The 17,131-nt window shown below is 42.6% G+C and overlaps 1 pseudogene; it reads right to left on the minus strand.

Moving 5' to 3' along the window:
• Positions 1-14,884: 14,884 nt before the first annotated feature.
• Positions 14,885-16,084, minus strand: LOC132374066 (protein FAM98B-like; annotated as a pseudogene).
• Between the last annotated feature and the right edge of the window lie 1,047 nt (positions 16,085-17,131).

The following is a 17,131-nucleotide window of genomic DNA, read 5'->3' on the forward strand; positions in this document are numbered from 1 at the left end:
AAAATTTTCAAAATAATCAAGTCCTATTCTATCATTTTTCTCTCTATTGGGTCCCAACAGGAGACATAGTACAATTTAAAAGTTCTAATATTTCTTTAGGGCTGAACCAGTTCTTGATACCTCTCAGAAGAGTTCTAGAAGAGTTGGTTAGTACAGATAAATTTGGTCTTAAGGTCCAAGTGGGACATTCTGTGTGAACAAATCTAAATATTAGGATTTTTCCATCCACTGATTTGTTGCATGGTAAAAGCACTCAAAGAGGTGAGCAACATAATCAAAGGAAAGGGCAGACAGAAAATTTTTGAAAGAATGAGTTGTTTGCTTTTAAATGCATTGTTTGAAAGAATGAGTTGTTTGCTTTTAAATGTAGTAACAGTAAGTTACTACAAGGAAGAGATATGCTCAAAACAAAAACCAAACAAAAGACAAGAACAGTTTGCAAGCAGCCCAGAAGTTGCTACTTAGAAAATAAAACTGTTATCTTCAGCCAGTCTAGGCAGGAAAAGATTCTTAAATTAAGATACAGCCTGGGGACAAAGATTAAGTCCAGGGAATGGTTGTTGAATTATATAGCAGGAAAGACAGAGACCAAATTCAGGTGACTTGCAAGAAAACATGGCTTCAGGGCAAAGACCCAATCAGGGGTGTGGGTGTAACACTGCAAAATATGACAAAATGACTTTTAGTAGCTCTTTCAGCTGGACAGAGGCATGGGTCCACAGCCACTGGATGTGCCCAAAGTGCTAGTAATTCAATCTGGAGAGAAAGGTGTCTTGAAAAAAATTGTGATTTTGACACATGGAATGAACTGCAATCAAATCCGTAGAAAGCCCACTAAGTTGTAGAGAGAGTGATATTACCAAAGTCCTAGCAGCCTGAACTAAAAGAGACTGAAACATTTTTTGAGAGACCAAAAGAAACTTCTGAGTGTCCAATTTTCTTCAGGTGGGAAGCAGGCTGGGAAAACATAGCCACCAATAAAAGGTATAATTTTCAGTGTCCTCTTCAGAAGCAATGAGGAACATGATGGCAAGGGTATCTCGGGACAGAGCCAGGAGATGTAGAGAGCATGGACTGTGGGTCCCAACACTTACCCCCTCCCCCAACCACTCCTCCCTTTCCCATGGGAACAGAACCAAGATCCAATCAAGAAACACTTCCTATAATGGCCTATATGGGAAAAGAATCTAAAAAAAAGTGGATATATGTATATGTATAACTGGTTCACTTTGCTGTATACCTGAAACTAATACAGCATTGTAAATCAACTGTACTCCAATAAAATTTTTTAAAAAAAGAATTTAAAAATATGTATATTAAATTTTTTAAAAAAGAAAGAAACACTTCCTACTCCCATGGCAGGGGAACTCTTCTAATTTGCCTAGAGGCACTTCAGATTTGCCGAAGATCAAGTTTCCTTGTTTTGAATAGGGGTGCCTATTGTGATTATCCTGTCTCTGTTACAATGTTGCTTGTTGTGTGGGTGTGGGAGGGGGTGGGCCAGTAGCTTGTGCTTTTAGTTCCTAGGTCCATTTCACATCTGGACCATATGTAATCTTGGAGTCCTAAATGTTGCCTGATGCCACAATTGGGTGAGACTTCTGGGTGCCCTTTGATGGAGGTGGGAATGTGTTTCGTACTGGAGGGATATAATAATGTGGCCATGGAGGTGGGCAGAGTTAATTGGATTACTGGCCTGAGTTAGTTCTTTGAGTCTCCTGCATAATTACCACGGCCCTGTCATGGGCAGAGTGTCCTTGTCCGCCTTGTGACATTGGGCTTGGCCTTTTGCTTTGCTCCACGAAATAGGGCTGAAGTGATAGTGCCAATTTTTAGTCAAGGCCTTACAAGGCTTTGCATGTTTCTTCTTTTCGTCTTGTGCCTCTGCCATCACCTTGAGAGGAATGTGCCCCCAAGCCCTCTGGGAGGGGGAGAGACCGAGACCATGGCAAGGACTCAGACCCGTAGACCTGCAGAGTGAAGCAGAGCTGCCCCAGGTGACCTCTAGAGCCATAGGATAAAGGAGTGTTGCTTTTAGCCACTCGATTTTGGGGTCATTTATTACACGGCATTATTGTGGCCCTAGTTAACTGACCCACTTGGCTTCTTGGTCCCAGCAACAATCTCACAGACCAGCTGTGGTGTCAGCTTCCCAGCTGTACCTGCAACATTTTCTCCTTAGGCTGGAACTACTGTCACAATAGTCCTGCCTCCTGGGTGGACCCAGAGTGCTAACCTGAGGCCTTCTGCCTGGACCTTCCCAGCTTTGCCTGGATCTGGCCCAGACTGGCCCCTCAGACTGGCTCAGCCCACCCCTGCACTGCCCACAGTGGTGAGTGTTATTGGAAACTTTATTGCTTTATCAAGGAGGCAGCATATGTATAGACATTACAAATAAATAGTATACCAACACCACCAACGTATCACTAAGGGCTTGTAAGAGTGAGTCACTTGTTCCTTGTAAGTAGTTTTAGACACTACAGTAATCACATAGAGTGGAGATATGCCTATGATGGTGGAACGTCTCATTTGACAAAGAAAAGTAGGCATGTTTTTCCCTCCCCCTTGTGTTGCCTGTGTCTTCCTTAGCACTTTGGTATTGTGTCATAGGATTGTGAGTTGCAAAATCTAAGTTTGGGTCCAGATTTTAACTATTAACTTGTCTAAGTCTTATGACCAGTAAATGGAAGGGCCAGAATTTGAGTACATTTCTGTCTGGTTCCAGTTCCCATGCCCTTAATTACTGTCTATATTGTTTAATAACCTGGTTACTAGCTGGGTGGTAGAATGCTCATCTGGTTTCCTCTTATGTAAAATGGGGGTGGAACTTTCTAAAGCAAAGCATTGTGAGGAAAAAATGAGAAATTTTATGTGAAAGTGCTTTGTAAATCAACTTTATCTTCTATGCTTTTAGAAGGAAACCAAGTATGTGTTTAAGGACATTGCAGTTATAGTTATTGAGATTAAATGTAACTATGCATTTGACATGATCACTTGTCTTAGTTTTGTATTACTCCATCTGCTGGTCATCAATATCAGATTTCCTTTTTTCTCTTTTTTAAATTAATCTGTGGAAATCATCGCTAGCAGCATCACCATTTTCTCTCTAATGGGTATGTGAACAGCAACGTCTGTCTTCTGAGGGACATCTCACTGTTGAACTTTAGCTGTGGGTTTAAATCACCTTGCCTTCCTCACAGACTTTCAGTTAAAGACAGTGGAGGGGGAGGGTCTTAATACTGATGGGCAGTGTCAGGATTCTTTGTCTCTTTGGATGCATTCCAGTAAATGTGTGAATGCCTTTCACAGGGAGCCCATGTGTGTTTAAGCACACCCTCAACCAGCAAGGTGGAATTTGGACCCTGGCTCCAAAGACCTTTTGAAAGCCAGGAAGCTGACCAAAATATTTGATCAGAATTAGTCTGTTTTAGCAGTGACACTTGCTTATTATGACAGGCAATTACATTGCATACATTTAAATTTTTATAAAATAACCCTCTTGCAATTTGCAGAGGGAAAGGAGCTGGCAGGAGAGAAGTGTGTGTGGCTGTACCCCTCTCTTCTGGAATTTTCTATCTAGTGATGGAGCAACGGAAAAATGTAGGGGGTCCTCCAAGCAGAAAGTACATTTGAAAACTGAATGTCTCCAAGCAGAAGGGAGTTCTCTTTCCAGATAGCTACAAAATCCCTTCATACAATTCCTTCCCTCTTAGGTGTCCCCTGCCAGAGGTGAGATGCCATACCTCACAGACTCTGAGGTCAACAGACAGCTTTAGACCTGGGCTGTCAATAGCTATTCAACAGCTATTCATTCAGCTATTCATTTGGAGGGGGTTAAGCAAAAACTAGGACTCCCCTCTTAAATCCCTTTTTTGGTTCCTCTTGAATTGCAGAGAAGGCCAATGACAGCAACACCTGATGTTTAAACCCCACTGGGTCTTGGCCTGAGGGGACTCAATGCTTCCACCACACAATTGGCTCAGACTCTAGGTGCTCCCTAAGACCACCGTTTCCTCTCTCCACTTCCTGCTGAGCTGTCTGCCTGCAGCCCATTGCCCCTGTTCCTCCATAACCACCACAACCTCACCTACGGCTGTGGTTGAAGCTAAGATGTGGGAGGCATAGGAGGGGAGGTTGGCAGGGGACCTGCATCTTGGATGGTGGTTCTAAGTGAACCAGCAAGCTCTTGGAGCCCCTTCATCAGAGGGGGAAAGGCTGTGCTTCTTCATGGTGAGGGCTGCCCACAGCCCTTCTGCCCACCTCTTCTGTGGTCTCCTGGGCCTGTCTCAGGAGCATCTGCCGTCCGGCAGTGCCAGAGCTGGAGGTCACCTGATCTATGCCAGCCTGACTTCTTTCCAGCAAAGGAGGTCTAGGGTGTGAATGCACAGCAATGCATGACAGTGCGGATTATTTGGAAACTGGGCTCCAGTTTTATAAGGTAGAATGTGTTAAGGTGGAGATTTGAAAGCAAAGGAGAGTGCGATTAATTCTGCTTGCAGGAACAGCCTCAAGGAGAGGTTTCATTCGTTCCTTCATTCAGTGCGATGGGCACTGGTAATATTATAGTGAACACGTGACCTCCAGACCCACTGGTACTGGTGCTCTGGGCAAGTTGCTTCAGCCTCTTCATGCCTCAATTTCCTTATCTGAAAACTAGGATACGTGGTGATGATAATAATAGTAATGATGCTAATCTCCTAGAGTTGTAGAACAGGATAGAATGAGCTAAGACAGGCAAAGCACCTAACAAAGTGCCTGGCTTGTTGCATATTATGTGATGATCATTTTTATTATTATTTTTTTAAATTTATTCATATATTTGTTTGGCTGCGTTGGGTCTTCGTTGCTGCGCACAGGCTTTCTCTAGTTGCGGCGAGCAGGGGCTACTCTTCATTGCGGTGCGCGGGCTTCTCATTGTGGTGGCTTCTCATTGCAGAGCATGGGCTCTAGGCGTGTGGGCTTCAGTAGTTGTGGCACACAAGCTCAGTTGTTGTGCACACGGGCTTCAGTAGTTGTGGCTCGTGGTCTCTAGAGTGCAGGCTCAGTAGTTGTGGTGCACGGGCTTAGCTGCTCCATGGCATGTGGGATCTTCCTGGACCAGGGCTCGAACCCACGTCCCCTGCATTGGCAGGTGGATTCTTAACCACTGTGCCACCAGGGAAGTCCCTTAATGATCGTTTTTACAGTCTAGTTGGGGAGCGAGTCCTAGGAAGCAAAGCCCAAATTGGAAGATAGAAGAGGGGGCGGCTGGAGGCGATGAGAGTCACAGGCTGAACGAGCACAGAGGTGAGAAAAGCAGGAACAGCAGATACTTAACCTGAGTAAGCAGAGTGCAGGGGGTGGAGGGGAAGGATCTTGGGAGTTAAGGCTGGCCAGGCAGGCTGGGCTCTGCTCGAAGAAAGATTTGTCCGTCACACCAAAGGCATCACTTCTTTCCACAGGGCAGCCGGGCTTGGCAACACCCCCAGCATCTCCAGGATGAACACATAAGGGTGCTGGGAACTGGATGAGTTTGGGATGTCATACCATTCTGTGATCTTCAGGCACCGGGGGGAGGGAGGGACCAGTGGGCGGACATCCCTGTGCCAGCCTGTGCCCCATGTCTGAGCATCTCCATGCCCTGATGTTAGCTCAGATTGTCAGCTTCCAAAGTGAGCGCCTTGGGGCTGCCAGCAGGCGGCCTCAGACTGGAAGGTTTGGTGTCTCTGCGACGTCTTATTAAACTCTCGGCTCCCTGGGAATGATGCACCCCAGCCGCGGAATTTTCGATGGCAGTGGGTCTCTGGCTGTCAGAAAGGTTACAGGTAGATACGTTCATTTGTCCTCCTTGAAAACGTAATATTTTCTTCTGTTCGAGTCAACTTAGAGACCTCGTTACTTTAAGTTCATCCAGTTGTTGGAGCAGCCTTTTTGATTTCACGATGCTCTCAGCATCAGGTTGGGGAAGAGCTGATGCATTTTTAACTACCTTCAAGTTGAAAGCTCTTGAGTGTGGTGGCACATGCATCCAGTCATTGGTGACTGTCTGAGAGCCGGGTCTGTGCCAGGAGGGTCCCCGATTGCAATGTGTGTTCCAGGAGTGGGGCAGGGTGTGTCCTTGCACGTGGTGACCCACCCAGACCGTGGCACAGTACCTTGCACATGTTAGAACATCAGTTCCATTTTTATATTGATTTTAAACTTTCTGCCAGTCTAGCCTGTTCAGAAATGTCTTCTGGCAAGTTCTATACTACAACTTCGGTTTGAACCTGAGCTGGTTGTTGATTTTTCTTCCAACTCCCATCGTGCTCTCCTGGTTGCCTATGGCTACATGAATGCAGGGCAGCCAGCAAACACGAAATGCCAGCAGCAGACAACAAAGCATGTGATTGAGTTAGGGACCCTGCAAGGCTGGGGGGCGTGGCTACCTTCCTCTGGTCTCACGCCCTGGGCCAGTGGTTGGCAGGTCTGCCTGAGCAGGACTCTGCTGATCTTCTGGGCTCACTCAGGATCTGGGGACTGGCTGGCCCTTGGGGAGCTGGGGCAGTCTCAGGGGGAAAACGGGCAGCTCAGCTCTGCCTCACTCACCCACCACCTTTCATCTGCCAATGGGCATGTCCTTGTGGAGACAGCAGAGGGGCAAGAGCAAGAGTAAGTCCATCGTGCCAGTGCTTTCCAAGCCTCTGCCTGCACCATGCCTGCTAACATCCTGCTGGCCAAACAAGTCACGCAGCCTACCCCAGAGCCAAACTCGTTGAGGGTAGGGATGCGCGTTTGATGTGATGCATCCACTAAGTGTGCTTGTGGAAAAAGAAGAGAAAATCTCAATAAGAAAATGCAAATCGGGATTTCTCTGGCTGTCCAGTGGTTAGGGCTCCGCACTTCCACTGCCGAGGGCTCCTGGGTGGGAAACTAAGATCCTGCAAGCTGAGCAGCATGGCCAAAAAAAAAAGAAAAAAGAAAATGCAAATCACCTACAATCCTACCAACTACAGGTAAATCATTGCTGACATTGTAAAAATCCTTCCAACCTCATTTCCAAGTAAATATGTACTTTTAAAAGCACATATGGAATATCGATCACATGATTGTTTCCATTGCTTTTTTATGTACTTAGATATTTATATCCACACAATGAAATACTCTCTTGATGAGCATTTATTTCTGTTTTCACAAATATAAATCACTCTGCCATGAACATCCTTATCATTCCATCTTTCGGTCCATTCACATTTTTGTCCTTCCTAGAAGAGGAATTAGTAAGTCTGTGTGTCTGTACAGTTGTTAGGCTCTTACATCTGTCCTTGGTTCCACCACAGGTGTAGAGGGTCTATTTCTCTGCTATGCTGGGTTGTTGTTTTTTTTTTTTTTTTCATGTTCTTAAATTTATTTTATTTTTTTGATCCTTCAATCCTATAACTGTTTGGGGTTTGGTTTCTGCTTGACTTTTATGTTACCTGTAACAGTGCATTGGGTTAATTAATCTCTGTATTAAAGAACATTGACCAAATGACTGAGATGGTAGTCTTTCTCTAATTCCTTAGAGAGGGAGGAAAATTAACATTAACATAGGCCATAAACTTGGGCCTGAAAGTGAGATAAGAATAATAAATCAGGCAATGGATAGGGAGAAGAGAAAATGTTCAAAGAATCAGTGGTCCCTTAATTTAGATGCTAAATGTCCTTTTGGTCAATCACTGTTGTGACAAATACTAGTGGAGACTCACTGGTCTTGAACATGTTTTGGTGGCCTGATAAATTAAAAACCCATAAAATTGGTTGCATTCCCATTTGGGCATGGGAGGGGAAGTAGAGGTGCTTTAGAGAATCAGATCAGTTTCTACTGATTCCTCTTGTTAAGGTGGTCATGTGGCTTCCCTTCACATTTTGTAATCATGATTGGTGAATTTTTTGATGTTAGATTACTTGGCTGATTATTTCCAAAATCCACCTTTCTTCTATTAAATTGAAATTGCTTATACTGAGAGCATGATGACAATTTTATTTTCCATTCACATAATGTGAATATGAAACGGAGCAGGACCATATGGTCCTTGCCCCCCATGTCCTCAGCCTGCCTTTTGTCTGTGGAAAAACTTTAGCCAAAGAATTAGTTTAATTAGAAAAGTGAGAAACTGCAGAAACAAAGGAAAACAGTGCAACAAGACTAAATAATAATAGTTTAGTCATGACGCAAAGAGGAACCTTTAGTTCCTGTTCATGGGCTAGAGATAATATTCTGAGCCATATCCTGCGAGCTGTCTTATAGATACTGAAACCCCCACCAGGTGGAAGACATTAACTGCATGATGACCAGACTGTAGCCATGACATAAGCTGACACAGTTCCAAGAACTGGCCTCAGAGAAATGGGAACAAACCAACCCTGGAACTGAAGATTAACTGTACCTAAAACAATCAAGATGATGGTGGTCAGACCATTGGTGGATGACCAATTTCAAGATGAGCATCAAAGCTGACTCTGCTGTTTCTGCATGTAGCCCCCTCCCTCCGCCTATAAAAGCTCTTGCCCACTGATTGTCAGTGGGGGGAGTCTGCCTTTGGACAGGAGTCCACCACCCCCCACCCCCATTTGCCGGCCTGCAAAATAAAGCAAGCTTTCCCTTCCACAAGGCTTGCCTCTTTATTGGCTTTTGAGTGGCGAGCAGCTGGACCCACTTTAGGTAAGTATTTGGTTCCCAGCGTGAGGCTGGGCTCTCGCGATATCTGGCTCCTGGGTTTTCCCGCCCACAGCCGCCGCCATGAAGACGCGCTGGGATGGCTGCGAGGAGTCCTGTGCTCGTGGCTCTCCAGCCCTGAGAGGGGGATTTAGGGGGACATTTCTAGCAGCTGCCCAAACCATTTGTTTCGGGGCTCCTCCCTGTTTCTCCCCTGCTCGGCACTGGCTGCCAAAGTACGCTTTTCCTTGGTGGAACGGAAAGATGCCTCAGGACAAGCTGACGAGCTCCAAGGCCAAGTAAGTCCACCGGTGTGCACCCGGCAAACTTCTCTTTTGAGCACGAAGTGCTATTTGGGTGTTTTTGCCAATTGGTTCTGATGTGTGTCTGATGTTGAGGCCTGTTTGTGTTGGGAAGTGTTTGTTTGGGACTCCATATTGATCACGCTCTGGAAGATTTGCAACAGTTCTGTCTTCTGATGTGTGTGTGTATTCCATTTGTGTGATTGGTATTTTTGTTGCCTTTGGTAAAATGGGAAATTCAGCTTCGATTCATTAGAAAAATTTAAGCTGTGAAACTGTGACTAAGAAAAAAAGAAAGATGATTTTTTTAAACACTGTGTGGCCACCAACCTTATTCTTCAAACTCTGGAGAAAACTGGTTAAGATGAAACTCCTTTGAAACTCCAAAACTGGTTCCTTTTGCATACGCAGTTAGAGAAAGATAGCTTAATAACATACTTTCTTCAAAATTCTGACCCTGAGAGAACAAAAATAAACTTAGGAGAACGCTTGAAGTTAACTTTTATCATGTCCTTGAAATACAAACACAGCCCACTTTGCCTGAAACTTCATCCTTGGGTTAATTAGTAAAACTTCAAGCCAATGGGGGGTAGGGGTGGGGAGAAGGTTTGGGTTTATTAAACGCATATCTTGTACCACATTAAAGATAAATTGTTCTATGAGAAAAATGTATGTTTTTAGAGGTTATGCAATATGTTCTTAAGTTTGCCAGTCAGAAAATGCTGATATAACAAATAGGTCAGTTACTTGTTTCTTGGTTTTGTTAAGGTTTTCAAGGGTTAAAAATTGTAATATGTAAAAATGATAAGGAAAGCATTTCAATATGTAAAGCGAGTAAGATATGTGTTGCTGGTGAGAGAAGAAATAAAGACGAGATATTTTTGTTGGAAAAAAAAAGGAGAATAATTTTGTCTTAGGGCTGGTTGCTTATGTATGGGAAGGTAAGGGACAAATTAATATGGATTCAAAAAGTGATAAAAGGTTTGTGAAAAAGGAACTTTGAGAAAAGAATTTTGTACATTGTCTGGATTAAAATTAGATTGAATTTAATTAGGTAAATGAATTTTGTTATTAACAGTAAACTGATGCAAGACTGAATTTGGTTTTCTCTCTCTGTTAAGAAAACAAAGTTTTTCTGGAGTATTGAATTGCTTGTGATAGCAGATTGTAAGTTTCTTTCTCTAGCTAAGTTTGAGTTTTCCAGAGGGCTCCTAAGGCATCTCAGAGAAAAACATTAGTAAAAAGTTTTTAAAAACTCTAATGAAAAACTATTGTTTTACTTCTAACCATACTTTTGACTCCAATGTTTAGGATTTTAAAAAAATGTGTCTAGTGAAGTTGTCACAGAGTATAACTACTTATGATGTGTATCACTGCTTTCTTTAAGTTTACAGCTTAAAGCACATGTCAGAGCTGACTGTGCTGTTTCTGCATGTAGCCCCCTCCCTCTGTCTATAAAAGCTCTTGCCCACTGATTGTCAGTGGGGGGAGTGGCCTTTGGACATGAGTCTGCCCCCCCCCCACCTTTGTTGCCAGCATCCGAAATAAAGCAAATTTTCCTTTCTGCCAACTTTGCCTCTTTATTGGCTTTTGAGCAGTGAGCAGCCAGACCCCACTTTCTGTAACAGATATTTTGTGTATTTGTAATTTCTGTTTTTAGTGTCCAGAGAAAAACTGGCTTTGGATGATGGTCCTTGCCCCACTGCACAAAGTATTTAAATTCACTCAAAACCATTATGGCTCCAAAGTTTGGACCTTATACACCCTGGACTGTGAGTTCCCCCTTCCCAGGTTCTGAGCTTTATTCATAACCCTGAACCTAGCACAGCAAGCAATGGCTTAATAAATATTATGTATAAATATTTATTTAATGAATAATTATTTACTAAATATTTACTGAATAAATAAATGAATGGGGTTTATGTTATGAAAATATCTGGAACCTTTGTGCAGATGAGGTTTAAATTTGCCATCTAACTAAGCCTTTCCAACTATGTAAGTCCAAGTTCAAAACAGATTGAACCTAAGGCTTCCCTGGTGGCACAGTGGTTGAGAGTCTGCCTGCTAATGCAGGGGACACGGGTTCGAGCCCTGGTCTGGGAAGATCCCACGTGCCACAGAGCAACTAGGCCCGTGAGCCACAACTGCTGAGCCTGCGCGTCTGGTGCCTGTGCTCCGCAACAAGAGAGGCCGCGATAGTGAGAGGCCCGCGCACCGCTATGAAGAGTGGCCCCCGCTTGCCACAGCTAGAGAAAGCCCTCGCACAGAAACAAAGACCCAACACAGCCAAAAATAATTAATAAATAAATAAATAAATAAATAAATAAATAAATGTAACTTACCATTTAAAAACAAAAACAAAAACAGATTGAATCTAGAATGTTTTCACAGTATAGCAGTTAATTATACATGGACACATATGCTTTGTTATTTATTCCATGTGTGTGATAGCCAGTCTCCAAGGTGATTCTCACCTCCTGGTATTCACACTCTTTTGCAGATAGGGCTCACCTGTATGACCATAAGGAAGTTACAGACATGGCAGCGGGCGACCTCCAAGGCAGGTCAGAAGAGACATTGAGGCTTTCACTTGGCTCTCTTCTGGGTCCCTCATCTGGAAGAATCCCGCTGCAGGTCATGAGGACACTCAAGCAGCCTTCTGGAGAGGTCCATGTGGTGAGCAACTGAAGCCTCCCACCAAAAACCAGCTCTAACTTGACAGCATGTGGCTGAGCTCGCTTGGAAGTGGCCCTTCAGCCCCAGGCAACCTTCAGATGACCAGCTCCGGCCGATGTCTTGACTGTGACCCCATGAGACACCCTGAGCCAGGACCACCCAGCCAAGCCACTCCTAGATTCTGATCCACAGAAACTGTGTGTTATAATAAACATTTATTGTTTTAAGCTACTGATATTTGGGGTAATTTGTTACACAGTAATAGATAGCTAAAGTAATATGTGACAGGTTTGTCTCACCAAATAGATTATAAGCATCTCGAAGAAAAGGACCATGTCTTTCATTTGTCACAGTGACTTGCATGGTATTGAGATGATATTAGTCAAGGTAAATGATGTTAATGCTTCACAATTACCGTCTAGTCAAGTCAACAAATATTTATTTAATGCCCTTCAGACACCCTTCTAGGAGCTAAGAAAAGCAGTAAACAAAAAGGAATAAATTCTAGTGGATAAAATGTATAGTAATAAAACTAAAGTTATGGACCAGGCCAATGAAGATAGGAAGCAAAGAAGAAAATAAAACGAAGATGAAGGATGCTATTTTGTATATTTGACTTAGGGTGTCAGGAAAGCTTTCTCCGTAGACATTTGGGCCCAGAGCCATGCGTGCATCTGGGAAACACCAGCCCAGGCAGAGGGAACCACAAGTTCAAAGGCCATCGGAGTAGAAAGTGGGGCGCAGCCAGTGTGGCTGAGGCTGCAGTTACTGTTGCAGATTTCACTAGTCAGTTGCTTGAGTGTCTCATGAGTCCAGCTTCACCTTTAAATCTCTCTCTTGGGAGCTTGGACCCCTCTTTCCTTGTTTCCTGAACTTGTACAGGGCACTGGATATTGGTCTACTTTACACAGACCTGCTTATGTAAATAAATCACTATGTAAACATATAAACATGGCTAATGAGTCAAAATAGGTTAATATTTTTAGCCAGAATGAAAAATTAGAAAATTCATAGATTGCAGTCTGCCTTACATTACTTCTGCTACTCGAAACTTTCTGACTTCATTAAAGCCATCAGTGCCCTCCAATAAATTATATAGGTAGTAACACAAATATGTCTGAATGTTTCTGACCCAGCAGGAAATAATCTGTTCAATCAATATATATTTATCAAGACATAAGGTCGCACGTCGACATGTAATTAGCTCTCCCAACAGAAGAACAAATAAAATTCTGTTTCTGAAATGTTCTGTCATTCTCTGCTGTGGATTTCACCCCTTCTCCCTCTCGCTGGAAGAAACACAGTTACTGAAAGGATCTCTGGACGGTGAGTCCTGTCTGGATCGCAGGGTGACGGTGATGTCTGCGGTTCAAAGCCAGCTGAATCTGTCACTCTTGAATCTCACCTCAGAGAGACAGGCTTGTCCTTATTGAATAAGCTAACACCCCTCAGAGAGGCATAACGCAGAACTGCAACTCACATTTAACATGTTAAATGATCGAGCTCCTGTATTGTTCTGTGGCAGCAGCTGGTGTTCACTCTTTATAAAACTGATTGATTTGCTTGCTTTTATCACTTGCTATCATCATTTATTATTTGCTCCCTTTTATCAACATAATCTTGGCAAATTAATTATTTGTGCTTTAATACTGAAGAATAAGTTTCTTTGAGAGGTTTACATAGGGAAGTAGGGAAGAGTGAAAGAATCGAAGAGAGGAAGCCAGAGAGAGAGACACACAGAGACAAAAGAATCCCTGGGGGGGATGTGATGTATGTGGTATGTGTGTGTGGTGTGTTTGTGTGGTTTGGTGTGTGTGTGTATGTGTGGTGTGGTATGTGGTGTGTGTGTGTGATGTATGTGGCATGTGTGTGGGCGTGTGTGTATGTGTGTTGTATGTGGGGTGTGTGTGTGATGTATGTGGTATGTGTGTGGGGTGTGTGTGTGTGATGTATGTGGTATGTGTGGGGTGTATAGGGGCAAGAGACAGGAGAGGTCACCATTGAGATGTAACCAGAAGGGAAAAAAGGACAACTAGACTAGGATTTGTGAAAAGGAAGAAGAGTACTTTTTAAAAATACATATATATATCTATAAATTGAAAAAGTAATTACTGTCTGTGCTTTTTCTTCTTAAAAATAATAGACCATTAAAACTATAAGAGGCAAAATATTAGAAATACCTAAGAGGAAATGCTCTTAGTGAGGTTACCCAGAAACCCACTATTGTACATTTTTGTCAAAGAAAGTTAATTTAAAATATTTGAGGACCAGGCATGTGTTGTATCATTTATAATTAATTTTTCTCAGGTCTAACTGCATCTACTCTATAGCACAGGTTATGAAAACAATGAGTTTTTTAAATCTCGTTTAACATTTTTACATGTTAGCCTAGTCATGCATAGGCAAAAGTATTTTTTTAAAAAATCTTTCTTTGGTGCATATTTAATTACGATGAAGTGTTTAAAACATGGAGACATTTGGATATGATAATAATTTACCAAAAATTTTTTTTAGCTTTGATGGAAGTCAAGCAAATGAATTTGCAAATTGTAAAGGAATTTCAATCTTTCTTACAGATTGTTTTTCCTGAGCTGTAATGCTGATAACTTTATAAATTTGGCACGAATGTAAACATATGCTGAAGTCTATTCATGTTAGATTGCCCAGTCCTTAAAGATATTTCATTTTAGGACATTAAAACAATTTTGGGGGGATTGACAGAACCTCTAGAATTTTGTTCTCTAAGTAACAAGAACTTTAAATATTTATTGCCCATAGAAATGACTGTCTCTTAACAGCAATTTTTTTTTTTTCCTTTCCACTACAAGTGGGGTCCTTTATGTGTTTCAGACCTGAATAAAATACAGGTAACAATCTAAATTCAATCATGACAATAAAATACTTTCTGTTTTCCAAGTTTGATGGTAATAATATATTTACACTTTTAACAATAATTTTTGCTCGTTTCTTTTTGTTTTTTAAAAAGATATAACATGCTCAAGAGTACACAGGATATGGAAAAAATCATCACTTTGTCTAAGAGATCAAATAGTAGTATAAAACAATGCTCTTTACATACTAAACCCAATTCAAGAATGATATCATCAGGGAATCTAACATGGTGTTTACTACAAAGATGACATTCAAGTAGTTATTTAGAACACTATGCCTAATGTATCTATTAAGAAGTAAGCCTGCTATCTAAATGCTGTAGCTTTTAATATCTTCTATATCCACCACCACCTCCTCCTCATGGATCTCCATAACCTCTTCCACCATAGCCCCCTCTTCCTCCATAGCCCCCTCTTCCACCATAATCTCCCCTGCCTTAGAAACCTCCTCCTCTACCACCCCCTCCTCCACCTCCACTCCACCCCCTTCCCCCTCCCCAACCACCTCTACCACTCCCACTACCTCCTCTACCACCACCTCCACCTCCACCACCCCAACCACCCCTTCCGCCGCCTTCTTGTCTCTTTTGTCAAGGGGGCATTTCAGGGGGTGGTGGTTCAATTTCATTCGGCCGTCCTCCCCTGTCAGGCACTCTTCCCATCAGCACCTTATTAATGGCACATGCTGTCTTCTCCTGGCTGGAGCCACTACTTGTACTGATGATCTTGGATATATCATCACGGGCAGCAAGTAGATGTGCCAAGGTTATTGTTGTCTTGGGTGACAAAGCATAACGCTTAGGCTGGTAAATTCTTGCTATGTCATCTGTTTTTATCTTTGCTCTATCAGACCCTCCAAAGGACTGCACTGTTACATCTAATCGTTTCATCAACATCCGCCGACGGCACTCATATTCACAGGAAAGGGCATCATTCTTTCCAGTTGTTCCGCCTGTTCCAGACTTAAATCAATTTTTAGCAGTGGTTTTCCCACATGATTTTTCTGGACTTGTGAGAGAATATCTTTCACCTTTGATTCCACTTGGTTCAGCATAAGTGGAATGTCAGAAGTTGTTGACTTGGGAATACCAAGGGTATCGCAGATAGCTTGAACTTCCTGATAAATTTCACTATTTTTATCTAATTGAGAATTTTTACGTTTCTTGTTCTGTAGTATCTGTAAAGCTTGAAGCTCTGTACTTAAAAATAATAGAAGTTTCAAACAGTCATCCTTCTTTTTTAAACGGTCTTTAATGTCTCCTGATACGAGTACAGAATATGGACATGCCATTTCTTTTAAAAAGCCACATCTCAAGCTGGAAGCTTTCTAGATCATCTTTCCCAGCTGAAGTGATACTTTCTTCCAAGTTGCACAATGATTTTATTTGAGAGCCTAACCAAACACAGAGCTCTGAAAATTCAGGTGAAGACAGTCCACCCTCTGCTGCCTTCATAAGGGCTTGCTCTTCTAACAGTGGTCCCTTATACCCCAGCGCCTCTAGAGTGTCAAGCACGTCCCCCTCCATCGTAGCTTTGGGACCCGGTTCCGGCCCTCTCATGGTCCTTCTTAACAGCAATTTTAAGAGAATTCAGGGGTATTTTTATTGAAGAGAAAAATTTCAACAATCTTTCAAATGTTTAACAAAACGAAACAACAAGCAAACGAAACAAAGCAGTAAATCCTTATAAGTATTTTCTCCCAAGGATTCCTTTCTTTTGAAGACTCTCTATTTCAAGGGAAACTTAATCTGTGTGTTCCTGATTCATTTATACACCTTAGACTCATTTCAAACACCAGCACATCTTATGAACCCTTTAGTGAGCCTTTTCAAAGATATTTTTATTTGAAATATAAAGTCATGTTTTGTTGGCACTAAATGGAGCTTGGGGTGCGGGAGAGAAAGCTTGGAGCCCAAGGGTGCAAGGCATCTCTAAACAAGGTCAAAGTCACTCTTCCAGTCTCAAATGAGATCAAAGTAAAGAACAATGTTCACTGTGTGATAGCATTTGTGAGCCAAATATTTTAAAAAGAAGTAGTTCTCCTGAAACCATTAAATATCTAAAGCCCCAAACAAATTCTACCTAAAGTAGAATAAGTTGGAGTCTCTTGAATTCGACTGGTGTGTGTCTTAGTAGTTTTTTAATTTGGAGACAAATATGTTTAAAGCCCAATTTTTTTAGCTTGTGTATTTATGTTGCTGACTGTCTGAGTTGGGGTTTTCCCCAGAATCAGACAAGATGAGGGCTCAAGTGATTTATTTGGATGGTGATTCCATACAACACATTCTGGTGGTCGTGGAAGGGTACACTGACAGTGTGTTGTTGGCAGGTCTCCACCATGGGCACCTGGAGCTCAGTTTTGCTGGGAGCTCTGGGAGCTGCTGCCCCCCATCAGGGGTGAGGAGGCTGGGGGATTTCTATACCAGTTGCCACTGGTCATTGGTTGAGGGCCACTCCTGGAGACGGTATCCCCAAGCCCCTGTCCCATCCTGCACACCAGAATGGACTGAGATGGTGGAGACCATGGAGACGTGGGCTGTGCAGATAACATCTGCTCCTCTGCCACACCTTCTGTTTATTTCAGAGTGAAAAGCATAGGAGGTTCA

The sequence above is a fragment of the Balaenoptera ricei genome, chromosome 11 (assembly GCF_028023285.1).
Source record: "Balaenoptera ricei isolate mBalRic1 chromosome 11, mBalRic1.hap2, whole genome shotgun sequence".
Classification (NCBI taxonomy): Eukaryota; Metazoa; Chordata; class Mammalia; order Artiodactyla; family Balaenopteridae; genus Balaenoptera; species Balaenoptera ricei.